The sequence below is a fragment of the Cavia porcellus genome, unplaced genomic scaffold (assembly GCF_034190915.1).
Source record: "Cavia porcellus strain 051 isolate PalLab524CR breed Dunkin Hartley unplaced genomic scaffold, mCavPor4.1 scaffold_14, whole genome shotgun sequence".
Taxonomy (NCBI): domain Eukaryota; kingdom Metazoa; phylum Chordata; class Mammalia; order Rodentia; family Caviidae; genus Cavia; species Cavia porcellus.
In genome coordinates this window covers 20,965,407-20,986,796 of record NW_026947497.1, presented here as the reverse complement: position 1 = coordinate 20,986,796, position 21,390 = coordinate 20,965,407, and the positions used below count along the sequence as shown (strand labels likewise).

General features: G+C 44.0%; 1 long non-coding RNA gene across 5 annotated transcripts in view; it reads right to left on the bottom strand.

Moving 5' to 3' along the window:
* Positions 1 to 21,390, bottom strand: part of LOC111753592 (uncharacterized) — a 101,284-nt gene that overhangs the window by 19,310 nt on the left and 60,584 nt on the right. The window contains exons 1-4 of one of the 5 annotated variants that reach the window (XR_010051446.1): positions 13,082 to 13,461; positions 12,075 to 12,404; positions 11,737 to 11,876; positions 10,594 to 10,686 (exon numbers count right to left, since the gene is read on the bottom strand). This is a non-coding gene — a long non-coding RNA (uncharacterized LOC111753592). Of the gene's footprint in view, positions 1 to 10,593; positions 10,687 to 11,736; positions 11,877 to 12,074; positions 13,462 to 21,390 lie in introns of those variants that run through there. The other 4 variants (XR_010051447.1, XR_002788366.2, XR_002788365.2 and 1 more) reach the window with 4 other exon arrangements.

Genomic DNA, 21,390 nt, shown 5'->3' with positions numbered 1-21,390 from the left:
TAGAATGGAAGCGATGTGGTCAGACCTTGAGAGAAAGAAGATAACAAAATCGCCTTCACCAAAATACAAACCAGTAGAAATCCAGTTGCCTAAGAATAGCAAAAGCTCCATCCTCAGAGCTACATAAACCTGGATATGACTCCTCTACTGTTTTGCTGGATGGTTTACAGCAAGTTTCTTAATACTTCTGAGCTCCTTTTGCAAAATAAAGTGTTTTCAGGGCTTCATTTCAAAGAGCACTGTGAGAATTCAGTCTGATAATATATGAAAAACAGAGAAGATATCTATTATATGTTAGTTCCTCTTTCCTACCTAGTTGTCATCTTGACTTTGAGATCATTAAAATGGAAAGAATGCAAACAAAAAAGGAGAGTGAGAATGAGGTAAGGAGGGATAATAACTTGAGAAGGAGAATCTCAGTCACAGAAGGAAGGAGACTTAGGTGGTGGCACATGCCTGCAATCCCAGGACTTGCCTGAGGAGGAAGATTGCAAGTCTGAGTCCTGCTTGAACAATGTAGCAAAATCACGTCTCAAAATAAATAGTTAGAAGGGCTGAAAATGTTGCTCAGTAGTCCCTCGCCCTGGATTCAACCTCAGTACTGAAAGAAAGAAAGAAAGAAAGAAAGAAAGAAAGAAAGAAAGAAAAGAAAAAAGGAAAAGAAAGAGAAGATGAAGAGAAAGAAGAAAGAACAGAGGGGGAGGGTAAGAAAGGAAGAAGGGAGAGAATGGGGGAGGGAGGAAAGAAAGAAAGAAAAAGAAAAAAGGAGGAGAGAAAGAAGGGGAAGAAGAGGAGGAGGCAAAAAAGCTCCACTCATACCCGAAAGAGAGCGTGTGGGGGAGAGAGCCCTCTCCTACAGGGAGGAAGGCTTGGCACTGTGAATATTGCCTCCGACTGCTCTTTTCTTGCTTCCAGTGCTGGGGATTGAACCCAGGGGCCTCACACATGCTAACAGGCATGAGTCTACCACTGGGCAACTCCCACTCCTCCTAAGGCTTTCACTTCTAAGCTGTGCTAATTAAGGCATACCCATTTCTCAGTACTGTAAATATATCACTGTCATTCTTCTCGATACTATTCATTTCAGTGCTGAAAATCTATGATAGTCCTGAGCAGTTCAGAAATATTTTTGAATTCTTACAGTATGATAGTCTAAGAAACATTTTCCAATACACCTTAAGCATAACAAGAAGAAGAAGAAGAAGAATGAGGAGGAGGAGGAAGAGGAGGAGGAGGAGGAGGAGGAGGAGAAGAAGAAGAAGAAGAAGAAGAAGAAGAAGGCATAAATCCAAGAAGTTCATTGAAAAGTAAGCTGCCAGGGCCAGGGATGTCGCTCAGTGGTAGAGCGCTTGTCTAGCAAGCTCCAGGCCATGGATTCCATCCCCAGCCCCACAAAATAAATGATAATTAAATAAACAAACTCAGCATATCTATAATATCTCCTTAATATATGTGAAAGCATGTTTGAAAAGTCAAGTGATTCTTCAGGCCTCTTAACAATGAAGTTAAAAATACAGGATTTCAAATTGAAGGAAAATTGTGCTCACCCAGAATTTCCGTTCTTTTGAGCCTTCATTTGTCACTTTCATCAGCTGCTCAGGTGGGTTTGTTCAGAATCCACTTTTCACAGAGGAGCCAAATGTTGCCCACTTTGACAAGAGTCACAGCTCTGCCTGGCAGGATGTGTGTGGAGCGGCAGCAGCATTCTGAGCTGGCCGTGCTGAGGCAGCTGGGCACTGTATTCCCTGCATAAGAAGCCAACTCCAATGCTCAGGACCAACCTTTGACTAGCTATGAAACTTCAGTGAACATCTGTAACCCTGAGACTGAGACAAGAGGACCCCAAGTTCAAAACTACCCTAAGACATTCAGCAACTTTGTGAGACTCTGTTTCAAATATTTTTTAAAAAAATTTCAAAGGGCTAGAGAGGTAATTCAATGTAAAGGCCCTTAGTTCAACCTCCAGCACCAAAAAGTAAACAAGAGAGGGAGGAAGAAAAGGAAGGAAGGAAGGAAGGAAGGAAGGAAGAGAAGGAAAGGGAGAAGGAACTTAAGAGCTTTGGGCCTCATGGAGATTGCAGATTACACCTAACACAGGCCTCTGAGATGCCTCACAAGTAGATGGACTCCAATGTTATTGCCCTAGGTGCCAAAGGCCTAATATGAATGCAGGAGAGAAGGGGCATCTCCCAGTCACGAGCACACAGAAAAAAGGTGGCAGTAACACCTGCTTTCAAACAATCTTAATATCAGACTTTCTTGCAGATATCCATCTTCTTTTGCATAGAGAGATATAATAAATAATCAGATGTGTTGGGAAGTACATGCTCTGTCTTGAGGAAGCTCTCTGATGACCGGAACACCAGCTTCATTCACAAACGTAGATGACTTCATTTCACCATAGTGTGAACAACAAAAATGCTAAAATTCTCCGTTCTTTCCTCTTCATTTCTTTGAGACTTACCTACAGAGTTAAGTAGGTACCTGGTCTTATAAGCAATTTGTCACAAGTTGTGTGCATGCGTGCGTGCGAGTGTATGTGTGTGTTTACTGTAACTAAAGACAACTGAGAACTCTGAGACTTTTTAAATACCCCAGTATAAAAACAAATGACCAATTCATTCATGTAAGTTTTTTAAAAATCAAATGTAAAGAAGGGAGCGAGTACTCAAACTGTTATTTGTGTGATCTAAGCCCATCAAACCAACAAGTCTTTTGTCTTTTTAAAAACTTTTAATAAGTTTATTTGGCATCATACAGATACACATTTAGATAGGTTTCCAATGTCACCAACCCTAAAATAAAAATATTGAAACACAGCTTCATTCTAACATGGCTGCTCGCTAACTTTTCTTAAACAAATGCAGAAAAATTCTGCTGTAGTAAATTATCTGCTCCTCACTCCCACCCACGAGCACACGGGTACCACCCTGGCCCAAACTGCCTTATTGTGGCAGAATTATGTTATAAGGCTAAATTGCTATAATTCAGTTTCCATAATGGAGAAAAAGCGGTGAGGGGACAGAATTGGTCTTTTAGAAGCAAATTAGCAAATGAAAAGATGCATGTTTTGGGGAACTTGGAAGCAGGCAAAGGAACTTTGTGAGGAAGGAAGGGTAGATAACTCCCACAAGCTGTCTCCGTGCCCTTTCACCTTTTGTGAGTCCCTGGGGGTTGTTTCTCCGGCTGTCATGATATTCGAGGTACAGGTGACTGCAATAAAGGTGATTGCAACTTGATGACAGGCCTAAAGAACCTAGCAGGTTGCAAGGTGACACCTGCAACTTCTATTTTCTCTCCTCTAGGTCGAGTGCCTCTTCAGAGTAGGTCTTTCCCACATCAAGAATAACTCTCCAGGAAACATTTTCGGAACAAAATTCTTTCTTGCAGTGAGTGAGTTGCAATCAGATAATAAGACACCACACTCGTGAGGCTCCAACCTGACAGAAACTACACCTAACTTTCACCAAACAGTTCTTTGAAGTGAGATTCAGATTCCTTTGTGATGACGGTGTATCAAACCCTCTGAAGGACCCAAAGAAGGAGAGGAGGATGCCAATATAAAATGACAAGAGTGTGACCCTGCCCCCACGCTCTGGGAAGGGGTGGCTGGGGAACGAGGATCTGTAGACAGGAATGTAAAACCCAATTTCTCCTTGTAGCTCTTTTTCCCCTTTAATCAAGCCCACATGTTTAACACCGGGGAACTAAATGTGGTGAGGAGAGAGGGATTATAAAAGTGTTCACTTTCATCCTACAGATATGAGAAAACAAGAGCATATTGCCATTCCCCGACAACTTTATAGCTCCAAATAATGCTAACACGCAGTAAATCAGAAGAGGCTTCGCTGGCTGCATGCAACGGGCACCTCACATTTGCTCTGAGAAGGGACACATGTGGTGCACCCTGGAGCCAGACTCCCCATGGCCCTGAACAGGATCAAACAGAAAGGGCTAGGGATAACAGAAGGCAGAGAGGCCTGAACTCAGAGCCAGCCAAAGTTCTCCAGCCCTGAGTCCCCCGGTGACCTTCCTTCTCGTCTTAAGAAATGACAGAAATCAGGAAATATTACTCGGGCTTACAGGCTTCTGTCCTGGCCTATCAAGCCCAAAGAGAAGTCCCAGCAAATTACTGGAAACTGCACTTTGAACTTAGCCTTTGGCAGGGAGCCCAGTCAAACAGAAATGTAAAAGTTCCTTTCCTCTACAGGGCCCCTGCACCAGGGTGTCCCTATAGACACTCCTGAGCTGATTGCAACAGGTTGGAATGAGGCCCTGCGCCAGGAAAACAAGCCCTGACCAGTATGATTTCCTACTGCCTGTGTTGTTTCTTAAAAAGGTTTTTTTTGGCTTGTTCTCCCTCGTTGTGTTGGACTGGGTTACAGGCTCAGGTCCCATCGAGGAAAAGACTGGCACCATTTTCACAAAATGCTTGTTTAGTTGGAAAGCTACTCCATCTCCCCCACCAGTAAGCATGGGCAGGTTGAGGGGTGCAGCAGGAAGAGACTGGTCAGGCCAGTTGCTAAGCAAATTCTTAGAACTCTGAGGAATCGAGAAGTAATTAGCTTGTAAACTCTGCAGATATTTCTGCCTCTGACAAGGAAGACGGTATTTCTCTGCCCAGCAGAGTTCAGTACATGGAATTAAAATAAACCAACAACAGGGACTGTCATCGAATGAACAGCCCCAGCAGTGCCCGGCCCCATAACTGTTTCCTTCTGAAGAGGAAACAATCAAAACATTGGCCTCTTTCTAGCTCTGTTATATTTCTCTCTAAGAAAACTCAATTTGCACAAGCAAATAAACTGACTCATTATAAAACTAAGAGGTCAACAAGAGGCAGATAAAACTAAAGGTTAGACAGCTGGAGAAACAAGCCTCTCCCCCAGCTGCAACTGGGAGCTCCTGAGAGGAAGCGACAGCTCCCTGGGGATCCTCAGGTCATCAACCTGGGGAGGGGAGGGGGGTGAGAAGGAGAGCGAAGCTGGGCACATGCAACATCCTTTCTCTGTCAGATCAAATACTCCTTTCTCAAGTTTTAAAACGGATTCAACTCCCACAGCCAAGCCTGGCCAGCAGTGACCCAAATCTCTCCATATGCAATTATTTTAACTGCTTTCTCACAATGGATTCTTTTCCTACAACATCCGTATTGTCTCATACCCAAAGTGTGAACAGGGCAATGATCTACCTCCTGATAATTTTATAAAGAAAATTTCCAGAGCATGCCTTTTAAAGCTCTGCCTTTTCCCTAGGGATTTCCTGTGGCTGGGGAGAACTGCTTATTACATCTCTAAGTGCACAGCTTTCCCCCTTCCCTTCCTCCCTGACCTCCAACTGACCTAGTTCTGCAATAATCAACAGTCAATGAATGCCACACAGTTTTTTTAACATGCCATGGGTAGTCTCATTTAGGGCACTCTCTGCCAGCCCTGTCATCGTCTAAAGGCACCCGCAGAGGATTTCTACTTTGACTGTTAATGCAGAACTCTGCCACAGAATTTACCATTTGTTTCCTCCTCCACCCTCCCAGTAGTTGTAGAAGTCATATAAGAAAGAACAACAAACCCTAACCCCTCGGGATGTTGTTCCAGCAGGTGGCAAGTGTGAGTGGTCCCGCCTGGCACCCGGGATTCCCTGGGGAATGGTTTTAAGCGGACTGGGCTGGATGAAAGACCAGAGCTGGGTGGTAGGAGGGCAAAGGAGGCAGAACAGCGTTGGGAACTGAGCCTGGTGATCAGGAGGGAGGAGAGCAGTGCATCCTGGGTAGAATTCTCAGGCACACCCCTTGGCCACCACCTTCCCTCAAAGTTCTGATCCAGCAGGCCGGGTCAGGCCTGAACACTCCAAAATCACAGAGTGAGACAAAGAAGAGGAACTGGGAAAGATGAAGCATAAAGGTATGGAAGGCAAGCAGGAGACAGTCCAGGAAATGGAAGACTCAGTGCTGAGGAGAATGGAAAGACACGACTGCTTGCTGAGGGGCCCAAGATGGGTTAGAACCACTGATAAGCTGGACACCGACAAGCCCTTGACTCTTTGGAAGACAAGGACAGCTTCAGAGGTGGAAGGAGAGTATCCTGCTCTGTTATCAAACACAACACACAAGCAAATGTCATCCTGACAAGTGAAAGTATTCTAAACTCAGATTAATTCAAGCTTCTGTGAAAAAAGTAGTTATTCAAGCAATATACATAATTGGCTACCTAGATTCATCCAACAGAATCATCAGGATCTACACAGAGCCACGATCACCCTGTGTACTCTGATAACAACAGGTTACTTGTTTAGAACTGTCCACTTCTTCAAAGTCTCACTCACAGCAGTGACCCACAGCATGAACACAGGTTATGCCCTTCCAGGCCCAAAAGCTGGTAAAGCCAAGGTCACAAAGGCCCTTGCTTCCATGCAGAAATTGAAACAGGCACTGGACTTCACTCACATCAAATCAGGTGGAAGACCAGAGCCATGTGAGCAACTAAGTGGAAGGAAATTTCAGAATGATTCCTGACTAGACAAACCTTCAGTACCAAAAGGCCCTCCCTGTTCCCAGCCCCAATCACTGGACACTGACCATTTCTGATGGCAACAGAAAAATAAACTACACTCATGAGGCAACTGTTAAAAATTTTTACTTGCTTAGCAAAAGAGCCCCAGAATAAAAATCAAAGGCGTGAAAGTTTGGGGGATAATGTCTCAGATATCCAACATGTAACTGTGAGATTTCCAGAAAAAAAGAACAGAGAATATACCATGACAGAAATCATCAAAGAACTAATGTGAGAACAGGAGGAGGTGGTGCATCCCTGTAATCCTAGCACTTTGGGAGGCTGAGGCAGACAGATTACAAGTTCAAGGCCAATCCAGACAAATTAGTGACCTAGCAATATTTGTCCCAAATAAAAAAATTTTTTTAAAAGGGCTGAAGATATAAATCAGGACAAAGGCCCAGAGTCCAATCTCCAGTACTAGAGAAGAAAGAGAAAAGAAAAGAACACAAGAAAATTTCCTATGCCTGAACGATGTGATTGGGGGCTCATTAAGCGAATATCATGCTGCATAAGATGAAAGATTTCCAGCAGGCACTTCATCATCAAATGGAGAAGATTCTAGAAGGTTCCAGAAAGAGAATAAAAAGCCACAAATAAGGAGTAGTAATCAGAATGCTGTGGGCCTCCTCACCAGCAATGCCTGCATCTATGAGCCAGCAGAACAGTGCTGTCACAGCTCTGAAAGAAAAAGGTATGCAGCCTGGTTTTACATGTGTAGGCAGACTAATATGAATATTATACATTACGCACAATGTGGAAGGAGCCACTCTCTCTTCTCTCATTGAGCAAGTCTTTTCTGAGGTCTTTACTTGGGATCTGACACAAGTCGGCTCCCTTAAGGAGTGCTTTCCACCTAGGCAAGGTGCGCCAGAAGGTTTCTCCACCATGCCCATGCTCATTGGCTGAAATTCTGCAGCTTGAGCTTCCAACCCTTTGTCTTAATTTTTAACCTCGTGGCCACCTTTACTATTAACCTTCCTGTCTGTTTCCATCTCCCACCTATTTTGGGCTCTTACTTCCGTACTTTTATTAGAAGCATCTTTCCTAAAGCCAGCGATTGTTCACAACTCTTGATTTATATTTCTCCTGAATACCTGGTCAGCACCTACTTTGTTCTACTCAAATGGTGGGCCCAAGAGAGCAAAGATCAAGAGAGGCTGAGTGAGGACTGGATCAAAAGGGAAATCAGGGAATCTGCCGCTAAGAAATGCTTCTAGACTAGAACTAAAGAACTTGGGGCTTTCACTATATTTCAGCGTATGGGGGGGAGGGGGAAATCACAGGAATTCTGTATCAAAAACATTTTAAAACATTAAAAATATGCATTTGCATGGAACACCATCTTGATCATATTCTCAAGATCTTAAGCCCAGTGGTAGGAGAGAACCTCTATGTGGTTTAAGTCCAACAGAGAAAAGGAAAGCTTACTTGCCTTAACAGAGTCCCTTAAGTAACAGAGTCCCAATTTATGAAACCCAAAAAACGGTCTGAGACATTAAGATACCCTAAACATGGAGACTGAAGAAAACAGATGGACTGAATATTCATTTGGAAAGGTACAATGCCATTTCTTTCAAGCTCCAGTCCTTGTATAGCTTATTGGACACACTCAGCTTGTCCAAACACTAATTCCTGATCTTCCTTCTTAAAACTCCTCCTCCACCTTCACTGTTTTAGACAGAGCTATCACCAGCAGCCTTTCCCATGGTGCCCAAGTGAGATGTGATCTTAGTATCCTCCCACTTCCTCAGTCCAGCTGCTGAAATCCCCTTAAACCTGAAGCGTCCCCTCCCATCTGCCCACAGTCACTCCAGTTCAGGTCCCCATTTGCTCCAATTAGCCTGTAGTTTCCCATTTATTGTCAATGAATAAACGAAGCCAATCAGAGTTCTAATCATTTCACACCTGAAGCAGAGAGCCTCGCTGCCCCTCAATGTCTATTTCCCCTATTTTCTTAGGAACAGAAGTCTGATGTTTAGATGGTCATATTGCTCCCCAGAATAAAGTTTCTATCATCCTAAGTTCTGGACAATGATCTGTAATAATCCAACTTAAGAGGGACAGCTGAGGAGACTGTCTGAACTGAGAGACACGCACGTTATGCCCGCTCCTTCCCCTTTTTCCCCTCCTGGCCTGCAATGCAACTGTGGCCTTCGGAGTCTGGCAGCCATCTCAGACCCCGAAGTAACTGTGAGAGGCAAGTCTGCTTCACTGAACAGAAAAGCAGAAAAATGAGTCCTTGATAACTGCATGGAACTCATACCTGCTCTCAATTACCCCTACCAGAGTCCTCTGTGAGGAAATAGCTTTTCTCCATTATTCACAGCTGTGTACAAATTAAAACTGATAACATTTTGTTCTAAAAAATCATTAGTGGCTCCCAAATTCTGATAAATCAGGGTCTAGACCCCTTGGTCCAACAACCACAACAATGCTAAATCTAGACTTCACCTTCATTTCCTCTTGTCTTCCATTCCTTTCCTTCATTCAATTTATAATATACTCAATCCAAATAGCTGTGATTCCCCCAGGAGCATGGCCACCACTAACTGTGTTTAAGAGATTATGGATCAGAAGAGTTGATGGTGAAAGGGACCTTGATAAGCCTCTAGAGCAGGAGACCTAGCACAGTTTTTGTCAGGCATTACTCAGTTTTTCCATCACTAGGCCAAACACTTGAACACTCACAATTTAAAGGAGGAAAAGTTTAACTTAGTTTACATTTCAGAAGATTCAGTCCATGGTCAGCCTGCTCCAATGCAGAAACATGATAGAGGAGCACAATAGAGGAAAACTGCTCATTTCATGGCAGCCCGGAAGAGCTGGACAAGGAGAAATAACCTCTAAAGACACACCCCAGGAACACACTTCTGCAATCAGGCTCCATCTCCTAACAGCACATTTAGTTATGAATTCATCAGTGGTCGATTCGCTGATAAGCATGGTGCCCCCAATATCCAATAACCCTTCTAAAAGCCCCACCTTTGAACACATGAGACTTTTGAGGAATATTTTGGATCTAAACTGTAAGACTCAGTGAATTCCCTTTTCTGATTTTGAAATAAATATCTTGCACACAAAACTCAATCTATAAATGACAAAATGCAGAAGAGATCTGATTTATAAACCATCAGCCTGGTCCAAATTTATATTTTTATTTCCTTAAAGATGAGGGATTGAAGCTCACAGGGAGGAATTCAGTGTGACTGATCCAGGGCCGGTTAGGGCTGGTTAGAGCACAGTAAACTCAAAACTAGCACGAGCTTCTGTTCTTCCCATTATCCTTACCAATGAGTCATGCAAATGTGGATGCTCAATAAAGGCCCAACTAAGTAGCAAGTCTTCAGATACTGATATTTCTAGTTAAGAGAAGAGGGGCTTTTACTAAACAAGGATTTCCAGGGCTTGTCAATTCGCACAAACTAGGTTGACTAGGTATACAGCATAAAGAGCAGTGTCCCAGATTAATGCCTTTCAGTCTGGAATTTTCCAAATGTCAGAACACTTCCCATTCAGATCCATGCCCAAAGGAGCCACTGTAATTAGCCCAGTGTCTAGAGAAGTGAGATTAAATATCTGGTCAAAGAATGTGTCTTCCCATGATACTCATAAAATCCTCCTGACTGCTGTTCCACACTATTAAAAAGTATCAAAATGTTGACTTCCCCGGGAAAACCACATTCTTCTAGGCTCCTTAGTCATCAGGAGGGAGTTTAGTGACCATGTGTGGCAAGTTGGGCTAAAGACGCCTGTACTGCAGACCTGCCTGCAGGGCCTGGTGACACCCCGATGCCACATGTCTGCATTTCAGGAAAGCAGCTACCCTAGGTGGGTCCAGAGAGAAGGCACACGTTGAGCATTTAAGGAAAGAACAGGCCTAAGAAATCATGGAGCCAGTTTTGCTTGATATACTTAACTGTTTTGAATGAGATGTCTTCTCTCTAGAAATAAAACCACAGAGGACAGGACAAAGTATATCCACAAGATTAAGGTTTCCTAAAGAGAAATTAACAGGAACAGAGCCAGGTGTGGTAGCACATACCTGTAATCCCAGCACTGGGGAGGCTGAGGCAAGAGGATCTTTGTAAGTTCAAGACCAGTGTGACCTACAAAATGAGCTCAAGGCCAGCCAGAACTGAACAGAAAGAAAGAATGAAAGAAAGAAAGAAAAAAGAAATTAACTAGAATGTGATTGTTGAGTGCAGAAAGACAAAGGACAGAAAGAAACAGCCTTGAGTAGGGTCCTACAGGATAGTAATGGTTAAAAAGATAAGTGTGTCGTGTGACCCTAGGCAATGTCCCTGCTAGGCAGAGAAAGCAAGCACAGCAGAATGAGAATGAAGAGGACCAGGCCCAAGGCAGATGTCAGCTCCCCTCCAGTCTGTCGGCTGGCAGCCACAGTCTAATGCTGCACACGGTGTGACCCGGGCAGGCGATTGCTCTAAAGTGCCTGTAAAATGGAGATGATAATACAGTGCCTACTTGATGAAGTGTTACAAGGTATAAAGCAAAGTACCACCAGGAGCCTGGCACACGGGAAGTGCTCTGTAAATGTTAGCTATTATCATGGCTCACACTCACGTACTCATTCCATCATCTGCCCGGCCAGACAATAAATACCTCGGGAGCAGAGACCATGCCCTCCCTTCCCCGCTGCACACAGGATTCATACAGATGCTTTACAAGTGTTGGCTGATTGATTAATGGGCGCTGGAAGAGGAGGCTGAGCTCATTAGATGACATGTGACAGCATGTTGCCTCCTGTTCGGAAAGAAATCTCTACCCGCCTTTACTTGGGGAAGAGCACAGCAAATCCCTGCGCCCTTTAAAGTATATCAAAGTGTGCCTTATTTTCCCCATTTCACAGATCAAAGAAGCAAGCTGTCAGGAGCAGCGGGGACCCGGCTCGGACCGACGGAGGGGCAGGAGCGGGGCCTGCAGGCCGGCTCCGCCCTCCCCGGGAAGCCCCAGTTCAGACTTGCGCGCTGCGCCCATAAAACCCGCTCCGCCCAGGACGGAGATCGCGCCGCCTTTGTCTCCCGGCCCAGTTCACGCCATAAAACCCCACGGCCAGCCGTGCCTTTTCATTTGTGATGATCAAAGCGGTAGGTGTCGGAGGCGAAGCAAGCACCCTTTTCATGCGTGTGTTTTAAGATGCAGAGTCCACGCGGTGCCCTGGGCTCACCTGTCCCCCGGGTCTCTGCACCCGGTGCGCGGGGCGCAGTCACGTGGCTTCCGTGCACCCGCCCCGCCCCGCCAGTCTCGGGAGTCGGGTTACCAGGAATGTGGGGCCACTTCTCAGGGTCTGGGTGAAGGCCGGAAGGACTGTGGAAAGACGGGGTGGAGAAACCAGAAACCCCGAAGGAGGAAAACAGGTTTCCTTTTTTAGGGCGCCAGTGCTGCAGGCACATGCAGCTGGGGCGGGGCAGGGTGGGGAGCCAGGTACTACTGCTTGTCTTGGGGAGTGGAGGAACGTGTACTCCCACCCACCCCCACACATACGAGGCCATGTGAAATGCATACCTGAAGTTGTCGCAGGGGAGGACCAAAGTCTTGGCAACCACACCGTGCGGGGCAGATCAGAAGGGGCATTGTACCAGCATGGCCGCTGAGAATGGCTGTGGAGTAGGCGTATTGTGGATCGCACACCTGGCTCACGCAGCCTGAGAGTGAAAAATTGCTTTCATACAATCATCTGAGCAACAGGATGAAGGATTTCCGCTGTGTCACAACAAGGCTGTGCGCAATATACAACTCCAGGCATTGTGCAAGGTCCTCCGGTGCTCCAGAGACACAAGTACACCTGCCAATCATTCACCGACCTCCGGGCCTTCTGGTTCCCTGGGAGTTTTTCTTAAGACAAAGGGGAACAAGTTTCACCCTGCAGTGTTGGGGATATCGAACACTTACAGCTTCAGTCAGCAATCTGGAAGGGGACGGAACAGTTTAACCTTTGGGAAGCCAGACACCTCTAGAGGGGACACAGGACACCTTCAAAATTAAACCTTAACTAGAAAAGGAAGAAAAAACAGATAATATCCTTTCTGCAGTCCCCTAATACCTTAAGGAGTTCAAAGGTTTTCCAAGCCTGCGGCGCTTGGCAATTACAATTACGCAGTAAAATACCTAAGGTTAATGAATAACCTCTAAAGGAAGTTACTTCACATAATGACAGCAATTTCTCTGAACTAAATGTTAATAATAAGGCCTGTAATACTATGAGAAGGAAATGGTGGCGATTGGCAAATGGAACTGTGTGTTACTTGGTAACGAAACCTAAGGTATGAACATTCCCTGTACCTGGCTGGAGAGGGGTGGGTGGAAAGCCCGCAGCCGTGGCAGGCAGAGGCTGAAATGCAGGCAGCCTTGGGAAGCCACAGCTGGCCAGCAGCAGCCAAGTAGATGCACGTGTGGCAGATCCTTAGCGCACAGAAGGTAGAGGAAGAAGAATTCCCTCCCATTTGCTTACAGCCCAGTAAGGGAAATGGGGTGCAATCCATAGAGACTGAGGGCAGCGCAGTTCACATTACCTGGTAGAAATCGATGCTAAACAAATAGAAAATTTCAGCAAGATCCACCTAACACCTGAAGCTTCTCGCCTGCCCCTTCTTCCTTTCTCTTTATGCCAGCAGAGACGCACACTTTGAACTTCCGGTTTGTTTGCTCTCTTTTGGAGTAACTGCGGCACTTGAGAGAAGAACTGGAAAAGGAATGCAGTTAAGATAACCTGAGCGTGCACACTGCTTGCAGAGGAAAACTGCACACATCTGAACTGCAGGCTGTGTTTAGTCCGGTCATTACCGGCAGCCTGAATAGAAAGATCCTAGAGACAACCTCTTCCAGCTGGATCATTGATCAATAGGAAATGGCCCACATCAAGGTCATTATTACCAAACCATTGCAGGAGCAGGCTGGGGGTCTGTAAATTCCTGTTCGTTTCATGGCAGTAGAGCTTAATTCTAACAGAATATCTCTAACACCTCAATAGCCTTTTTAAAATGCAGATTCTGACCAGCTGTAATTGCCCACACCTGTAATCCCAGCAGTTTAGCAGCCTGGGGTAGGAGGAGCTCAAGCCCAGCCTAAAAAATAAACGGGCTGGAGAGTGGGTCAGTGCAAAAGTCCTAGGTTTGATCCACACTATCAAAGAAAAGGAGAGAGAGAGAGAGAGAAGAGAGAGAGAGAGAGAAGAAAGAAAGAAAAAGAAAGAAAGAAAGAAAGAAAGAAAGAAAGAAAGAAAGAAAGAAAGAAAGAAAGAAAAGCAAATTTCTGGGACCTCACTTTTAGATGCTATATAGTGGGTCTAAAATAAGTATTTTAAAGTGTTCTGATCATCAGCCAACTGTAGGAATCAAATGGTAATTTGATTGAATCTATGTGGTAAGTTTTTGAGTTCACCAGACATAGAAACTGAGAAATGTTCTTTGCACTTGAAATTTAATATATTTCCTTCCTTTCTCTAAGAGAAATTGATCTACACATTTTTAAAAACAAAGTATACTGTAAATATATTATTTTCTTGTTTCCTTTTAATGTTAAAAATGTATTAAAACTGCTTGTAATACCAAAAATAATTGAGTTTCTGGCTATCCTGTCATTTAATTGGAGGCTACTTACTATAATTTTAGCATCTTCCTAAGTAGTCAAATAAAATTATCTGCCATAAAAGCCTTGAAAGGCATAAGCTTTGCAAGCTCTGTGCAAATCCATAAAATGGCAAAGTTGGTCCCTTAATTTTAGTTACTTTTTTTTCATGGAGGTTTTTGGGTTTTGTTTTTTATCAAGCGTCAGCCAGTACTATTAAAAGCCATCGGTAGACGTTTTTTCTCCCAGTTTTCCCTCATTACATATTTTCTCTGACTTTTTACTTTGATTTTTAAAATAATAACCCTTTATTGTTTACCTATGCGTCCTAGTGGACTACTCTTATGGCCAGGTAATGACCTGTGTGGGCCTGAGAAGGTGAAGCACTGACTCAGGGGAATGACTCTAGAATAGCAGAAGATGTTTGAGAGGGGTCTACGGCCAGACCCTGAACGCGCTGATCTGGTCTCGGAAGCTAAGCAGGGTCAGGCCTGGTTAGTACTTGGATGGGAAGATGTTTGAGAAGGATTGGCCCTAAAAAGTTTTACACTTGAAATGAATCAAGAATTCTTAGGGCCTCTGCCTTCACTATGCATGACAGTAGATATTACACATTTTTTTAAAAAATGTTACTGGTACGTGTTTGCAGTACATACTGATTGCATTCCTCATGGAGAGCTTGCCCATGTATAACACACTTTAATTCTGAATAAGACATTGTAACCACAGCCAAATAAATTAAACATCATGTAATAATCAAAAGAAGCACCATCAATGCACCATAATGAAGATTAAATGTTTTCAGAATGTATGGATTACTTGAGCTGCAAGAAATGAGTGCCTCCCAACAAGGAGAACGAGTGACTTGACAAAAGCCATCTGCACTCTACCCAGATTCCTTACAGAGCACTAGCATAGAGCCTTAGAAGCCAGAAGCTGCCCCTGAACCCCAAATCCAGTTGCAGGAAGCATCCTTCAGAGTACTACCCTTGCATTCGTACTCCGGGAGTAGGAGGAACTTTACATGCCTCTACTATGGTATCCGGACTCTCTTGACTTTTAGATTGACCCTCCTTGGCCTTGCCCCTGCCCCTAAGGATGCAAAATACTGTAAACATCACATGGAAATCCTGATTCACCAATGTACTTGAGCTGAAACTGCCCAACATACTAAAAGCTACATAAGAGCTTTGACCCCCTCGTCCCACATTTCAAATGTGAGCTTTATAGAATACAACCATCCAGGCATAGGAAAGGTTCCCTTTCCTATAACACACCTGACTCCCTACCTAAGAGGGCCCCTGTGTTCTCAGAGGGTGCCTGTGGGACCCTAGTGACACCTTCACGTGATGACTGTGATAGCACTGGCTTGTCAAGTCTCCCAAATTGGAATACAAACTCATTGAAAATAGGAAGTAGATTTTACTCTCCCTGTTTGCCAGGGTTGGGTGTGGTACCCAGTACATTAAAAAGTTAGACCCTGATGACTATTGAATGGTTAAAGATTGACAAGGAAAGCCAGAGCCAAAAAGTAAACTGGTTCAAAAAAAATTTTTTTATTCAAGACCATTTGTCCAGGACAGCAAAATAAGAAAAGAAACCTCAGTATAAAACTAGGCTCAGTTTATAATTCAACACAGGCAAATGGGAATTTATAGCCAAGAAGTAGAGTGGGTGTTGATGGATTAAAAAAAAAATTACTTAGAGAACATACAAGGGGTGAGTTTGTGGAGAATCTAATTGTATTGACTTAGTAGGCCAGGCTGGGATGATCAACTTACCCTGAAGGATGGTAAAGGATAATGAACCCAATTAGACATCGAGGATGATCAGATATGAAGGATGGGGAGTAACTGCTAAAATGATGAAGCAGAGCTCTGAGACTGGGTTGTATAAGCACCATGGTTTGAATGTGTTCTTCCAAATTCATACATCAACAGTATTTGAAGACAGAGCCTTAGGACTATATGTAATCGTGAATTAGGACTATTTGTAACCATAAAGGTAGCAACTGTGACAGCACTAGTGATAAAGAAGAGAAGTTCAACCTAGCACCATGACCTGGGACACCACGCAATGCCTTCTACCAGCCATGATGAAGCAAGAAGGCCCTTACCAGGTGCTGCCTACGTGCCTGTGGACTTGCCAGCTCTGGATCTGAAAGCCAAGTAACCTTATATTCTTCATAAACTTCCTAGTCTCAGGTATTTTGTGATAGCATCAAGAAAGATTTTTTTGCCAAAATTTGCCAATAATGGTTGGTTGCTTTTTTCTTTTCGTTTTTCCTTTTCTTTCTTTCTTTTTTTTTTTTCCTTCTTTTCTGTACCATGGATTGAACACAGGAGCCTTGGATTGAGCTGTATCCCCAGTCTTTTTCAGTTTTTATTTTAAGCAGTTTATGTTAAATTGCTAAATTTCCCAGGCTGAGCTTGAACTTGCAATCCTCCTGCCTCAGCATCCAGAATGCTAGGGTACAGGCATGTGCCACCACATGTGGCTTACTGGTTACTTTCTCTATATAACCTATTATATTTTTCTTTTTTCTTTTAAAAAGACAACAGTGCTTAGTGATGTATTTAATCACTGCTATCAGACTATAAATTGTTACAGCTGCTGATTCTTTTCCAGATTAGAAACTCTGATGGATTTTGAGAATATGGGCAAAGGAGAGGAACATAAAAATCAGAACAGAGAATGATGAAGGGAGAACTGTTATTTCACTCCACCCTTAGTCTTGATCCTGAACGATCCCAATTCCTTCCCCTACAAAGGAAGAGGTGGCTGTGGTGAATTGGTTGAAATGAGTTTGTCCCATAATCTACCACTAGAATCCTGAAGATCAGGTATACTCCTAACAGAGGCCTACAGTGGAGAAAGATGGTCTCTTATAGATTACTCATCTCTTGTAAAAATGTGGTTCTCGGACCTATGGCAGGCCTAGTCCTGGTCTATAGTAGATTCATAGAGAGTGAGGGTGGGATAGACAAAGCCTGGGGATCTGATCATAGGAAGGGACTGCTGAGAATTAGAGATTACATTGGTAAAGCAAATGGCACACTGACATATAATAAAGATAGAAGTGATACATTCATCATGTGCTTAATAGATGTTCCTGAAAAAGAATGGAACCAGGCCTAACGGTGCACTCTGCAAGACTGAGGCAGAAGGATTGCAAGTTCGAGCCCAGCTCAGGCAACATGGTGATTTAGTGAAACTCTGCCTCAAAAAGTAAAAATGGCCTGGGAAGATAGCTCAGTGCAAAGGCCCTGGGTTCATTCCCCTGTACAAGAAGGAGGAGGAGGAGGAGGAAAAGGAGAAAAAGGCAAGGAAAGAAGTGTTCTAGTATATTTTGGAGTCTCTCTGGCCCAGACAGCCTAGCCCCTTGTAACCACCAAGGCCTGATGTTTTGCTGACAATTAGAGGTTCAACCTACTCCACATCTTACCCTCCCCTTAAATGTTCCGTACACACGGCCTTCTGCAGTGTATAAATAAATGCGCTGCAGTTGTTACGCAGCCCTTTCTCGCATCAGGGGGCGCTCCACCTGACCTCAGCTTGCTGCATCTGGACTTTGGTCTTCTTTTCCTCATCCTCCACCGTCCTCCCTCTGGAGTTTTGAGAGCTGCTCTGGACAGGGAGGTTTCTCTTTTCTTTGAGAACTAATGGAACTCCTCGTCACTCAACAACATACATGAGCGCCATTCAAGAACTCTTCAAGGAGCCAGGAGTGATGGCACACACCTTAATCTCGGGGAGCTGAGGCAGGAGGATCACCCTGAGTTTAAGGCCAACCTGGGCTACATAAGCAAGTTCAAGGCCAGCCAGCACTACATAGTGAGACCTGGTCTCAAAAAAAAGTTCAGGGAGACTGCATTCCCATAGTCAGTCTCCCTTCCTCAATAAAAAAAATTCAGTTTTTCCCCTTAAAATTAGACAATCCGGTTATCTGAATAACAGTCCCCTATAGTACTTACAGTCCTCCAAACCTCTATGAGGAAAAATCCCTAATCTTCCAAATTTCCAATTTTATATCAGTTTATGTCATCATTATTTGAAGAATTGGGGCTCTTCCTCTATACATCAAGCTCTTAAAAACATTTTTCCCCCCAGTGCTGGAGATCTAACCCAGGACCTCAGGACTGCTAGGAACGCGCTTGTTATGGGTTGGAAACTGGTGGTCAACTTAATGCCAGCAGGATTACATCAGCATGGTGCTGAGCATAGATGGTCCACCTGAGGAAAGTTGCCAGCATAAATAGAGATGTGGAGAAAGAGAAGAGAGGCATTGAAGCATTGTGGCATTGTGGCATTGTGGGTTCTCCTATGAGTTGCTGTTTGAGCCAGTGGTTCTCCTGGAGAAACTCTGGTCCTTACATTGAGCATTGCTTCCTGGCTCCAGAGGAGAAGACGTATGCTGCTTAATCTCCAGGATGAACTCATCAAGCTGGCTTCCTGGTATGTACTTGACTGTGCTTATCTTCGGAGGAGCTCGGGGCCTCTGTGTCACTGAGGATGGCTGTGGTGCCTTTCAGGACAGCCCTGGTCTTTGTTGTGAGTGTGACTTCTTGGCTCCAGTGTAAAACCCTCAGTCTACCAGCACAGCTCCTTCATCTCACTGGCGTGGACTTTCTAGCTTCCACTGCTGACCTCTGGGCCTTCCCAGCATGGATCCATACGAGAGACTGGCTTGAGTCCTTGTGGCCTCTAGATCTTCAGTTGGACTTGTGGGAGGCATTTTCATGAGCTCTGGGTCCATATCTGAACTCATGTAGGACATTGTTGTGGGATTCAGACCCCTGGCTAAATATTCTGTCTTTAGTGTTGTGGATAGATTTCCTGCACTTTCTTGTGTTAACTCTAGGTGGCCATCGTAAAATAATATTATAAATTCCATGTCTTGATTTTAATTGTTCTCCTCACAACCCCTGACTACAACAGCACTATACCACTGGGCTATATCCCCCAACCCTTTAAATTCTTAGCCCTAGGGCATATGCAGCCTGCCCTATGTTCTATAAAACATAGCATAGTTGGCCAGACTTAGCACAAGTAAACCCAATACTGAGATGACATCAGAGGATACAAACCAAGTAATCCCCAGCCATTTGGCCATATTGGGCTTGACCTAGATGGACATAGATTAGGATGTTAGTGACTCTGTCCAGTGCCCATTTTGAGTTTACTGTTAAGTCTGCTTTCTGATAGTTCTCTTGATTCCTATGGCCCTGGGATGAGCAGGTGGGGACTTTTTGCATAAATTCCATGTGTAATCCTCAACTACGATTGAAACCATGGCTGCCCTGTTCCATAGCTACCTCATGCTGTACCGGCATCCAGCCAGTTCTGCCAAGCTCTGCTCTCTCCTCCTTCTATAATCTGCCTCCAAAATCTCATCCAAGGGGCTGGGGATTTAGCTCAGCGGCACAACAAGGTCCTGAGTTGGAATCCCAGTATCCAAAAAATCCCTCATCTAAGATTTGAAACTTTTTCCCCCCTAACTTTTGGAAATCACCTTTTTAAAGCCCCATATCTCTTCCAACTTCAAAATTACCATAAACATTTCAAACACCACTGAGGATGGACTCGTTCTTCATCACTAATGGTTGTGAATCAAAGTCCATAGGCTATTTTTCCAAATTGCCAATGGATTTTAGCTTTTCTGGGAGGCCCTCTGTGAATAAGGAATAAGCCATTTTTTCCTATTAATCTTCTTCTGAAAATTAACTCCTAGGCTCCAGTTTGTGAACCTGTAGAAAGCAGAGGAAAGGATTTCTCTTTCTACGACATGCAGCTTACACAGTGTTGCATGCTAAATATGATCAATAAATGAAGTCTGAAGAGATAAAGTTGTTTCATTTAGAAGCCTTAATAGTGGTCATGTTCACAGTCTTCTAAATGGAAATCTGAGAACTCTTACATTACTTCGAGCAAGTAAATGGACAAGTTAGACAATTTAGTAACTTCGAATGGATTAGGTTTTAATGTTTTGTTATTATGTTTGATATTACTTGAAACTACCAAACTTAAAGGCTTATATAACAAAATGTTACCAAGGGAGGAGGACTTCGTAAAGGAAGGGTGGGGTGGAGCTTGTGCGTTGGGGGTCTTTTGTGGGCCAGTGACCATGAGCAACATGGTAAGTAAGGTTTGTTATGAAACCTCAGGCGAGTTATCATCAGATCACGGGGGAGAATTTATGAATGGAGATATCCTTTGAGAAACAGCAATTCATACTTAGTTATGAGCAGAAAGGAAAAGGGTAGAATCAGTACTTCTGAATGGCTAGTGCTTGCAGTGTGAGGAGGGGAGAGAGGAACATCAGCGTGTGTGGCTTCTCCGGCTCTTTGGAGGTGAAGGACCTCGAGAAGTAAAAAGGGTGCTAGCTCTTGTTTGTTTTTGTTTCATATTTGTTTTTCTTCTTTTTCTGCTCTTTTAGGCCTCCCAAACTCACCCAATTTTGTGATGGGTTTTTGCATTATTCTTAACGACCATCATGTCACTTAATAATACGGAGAAGCGGGCAGAACACTCAATGCATAATCAACACACAAAGCTAAATCTACCACAAGAACAAAGCAAAGGAGTGTTACTTGGACTCCACAGAAATTTAGTCTTGCTGATTTATATGTGGAATGATTACAGCAAGTTGTAATTCAGATAATGTACTTGGTATTGCAGGAAGTTTTTAATTCAGGAAATAGAACTTGATGGAATTAAAACCATTTTATTAAGTAAATTTTTTTTAAAAAGCACACACAGTCAATGACAGAGTCAGCCAGACAAGGACACCACCAGCTCGAATGAGCTCACCTGCCATCCCGGAGGAACATAGGTTTCACAGAGGACACATTAGGCAGATCCCAGAGGACAGAGAGGACGTCGGCCTGCAGCTTCTCTGGTCCACCCCCACAAAAGCCCACCAAACACTAGTAAGCAGTCTCTCGGCCTGTAAGAGACATGTTCTCTTTCTGCTTGCACAGAAAGGTCCCTCTCAGGTTTAGCAACAAACCTACTTGGACTGTTGAGTTCACGTTCCTCTTCCTCTTTGCCATTTAAAGTACTTAGAAGTCAGAATACTTTTTGTTTGTCTGAGACAGGGTCGCACTACGTAGCCTGGGCAGGCCTTAGACTCATGGCAATCCTTGTGCCTTGGCCTCTCAAGTGCTGAGATACAGGCCTGTCACCACACCAGACTAGAATCCTCAATGTTTAAGACAAATTAGAATACAGTAGCTAGGGATATATAATTCTTCAG